Genomic DNA, 2,075 nt, shown 5'->3' with positions numbered 1-2,075 from the left:
TCTTTTCCAACCATATCTTTTTAATCATATCTTTTTATCATATCTTTTTCAAAATTTTATCTTTTTCAAAAATTTGATTTCAAAAATACCTTCTTATCTTCTTATCTTTTCAAATTTGATTTTCAAATCTTTTTCAACTAACTATTTGACTTTTTGTTTGTTTCTTATCTTTTTCAAAACCACCTAACTACTATTCTCTCTCTAATTTTTGAAAATACCTCCCTCTTTTTCAAAAATTCTTTTTAATTAATTAATTGTTTTAAATTTTAATCTTAATTTTATTTCTTATCTTAATTTTCGAAAATCATTAACTCCTTTTCAAAATTGTTTTCAAAAACTTCTCTCTCATCTTATTCTATTTATTCATTAATTTACTAACACTTCTCTTCATCTCAAATCACTACTCTTATCCTCACCCTTGTGTTTGGATTCTCCTTTCTTTATCCCCTTTCTTCTTCTACTAATAATAAGCAACCTCTTTACTGTGACATAGAGGATTCCTCTTCTTTTTCTGTTCTCTTCTCCTTCATATGAGCAGGAACAAGGAAAAAGGCATTCTTGTTGAAGCTGATCCAGAACCTGAAAGGACTCTGAAAAGGAAACTAAGAGAAGCTAAATTACAACATTCCAGAGACAACCTTGCTGAAATTTTCAAACAAGAAAAGGAGATGGCAGCCGAATCCAACAACAATAATGCAAGAAGGATGCTTGGTGATTATACTACACCTACTTCCAAGTTTGATGGAAGAAGCATCTCAATTCCTGCCATTGGAGCAAACAATTTTGAGCTAAAACCTCAATTAGTTGCTCTAATGCAATAAAACTGCAAGTTTTATAGACTTCCATCAGAAGATCCCTACCAGCTCTTAACTGAGTTCTTTCAGATCTATGAGACTGTTAAGACTAATGGAGTCGATCCTGAAGTCTACAGGCTCATGCGTTTCCCTCTTGCTGTAAGAGACAGAGCTAGAGCATGGTTGGACTGTCAACCTAAAGATAGCCTGGACTCCTGGGATAAGCTGGTCACGGCCTTCTTGGCTAAGTTCTTTCCTCCTCAAAAGCTGAGCAAGCTTAGACTGGATGTTCAGACCTTCAAACAAAAAGATGGTGAATCCCTCTATGAAGCTTGGGAAAGATACAAACAGATGACCAAAAGATGTCCTTCTGACATGTTTTCAGAATAGACCATGATAGATATATTCTATTATGGTCTATCTGAGTTCTCTAAGATGTCATTGGACCATTCTGCATGTGGATCTATTCACCTAAAGAAAACGCCTGCAGAAGCTCAAGAACTTATTGACATGGTTGCAAATAACCAATTCATGTACACTTTTGAGAGGAATTCCGTGAATAATGGGATGCCTCAAAGGAAGAGAGTTCTTGAAATCGATGCTCTGAATGCCATTTTGGCTTAGAACAAAATGTTGACTCAACAAGTCAACATGATTTCTCAAAATCTGAATGGATGGCAAAATGCATCCAACAGTACTAAAGAGGCATCTTTTGAAGAAGAAGCTTATGATCCTGAGAACCCTGTAATAGCAGAGGTAAATTATATAGGTAAACCTTATGGAAACACCTATAATTCATCATGGAGAAATCATCCAAATTTCTCATGGAAGGATCAACAAAATCCTCAACAAGGCTTTAATAATGGTGGAAGAAATAGGCTCAGCAATATCAAGCCTTATCCATCATCTTCTCAACAACAGACAGATAATTATGAACAGAGTACCTCTAACTTAGAAAATTTAGTCTCTGATCTTTCTAAGGCCACTTTAAGTTTCATGAATGAAACAAGGTCCTCCATCAGAAATCTGGAGGCACAAGTGGGCCAACTGAGTAAGAAAATCACTAAAACTCCTCCTAGTACTCTCCCAAGCAATACTAAAGAGAATCCAAAAAGAGAGTGCAAGGCCATTGATATAATCAATATGGCCGAACCTAGAGAGGAAGGAGAGGACGTGAATCCCAATGAAGAATACCTCATCAGACGTCTCTCAAGCAAGAAGGAGTTCCTTATTGAGGATCCAAGGGAATCTGAGGCTCATATAGAGACCATAGAGATCCCA

At 36.0% G+C, this 2,075-nt stretch overlaps 1 non-coding gene across 1 annotated transcript; it reads right to left on the bottom strand.

Annotated features, from left to right (window-relative positions):
* Positions 1 to 1,067: 1,067 nt before the first annotated feature.
* LOC112804372 (small nucleolar RNA R71) lies at positions 1,068 to 1,171 on the bottom strand. Its single transcript, XR_003202980.1, has one exon. It is a non-coding gene; the product is annotated as a small nucleolar RNA R71 (small nucleolar RNA).
* Between the last annotated feature and the right edge of the window lie 904 nt (positions 1,172 to 2,075).

Source organism: Arachis hypogaea, chromosome 5 (assembly GCF_003086295.3).
Source record: "Arachis hypogaea cultivar Tifrunner chromosome 5, arahy.Tifrunner.gnm2.J5K5, whole genome shotgun sequence".
Taxonomy (NCBI): domain Eukaryota; kingdom Viridiplantae; phylum Streptophyta; class Magnoliopsida; order Fabales; family Fabaceae; genus Arachis; species Arachis hypogaea.
The sequence above is the reverse complement of the archived record's forward strand: the minus strand, read 5'-3'. Positions and strand labels throughout refer to the sequence as shown.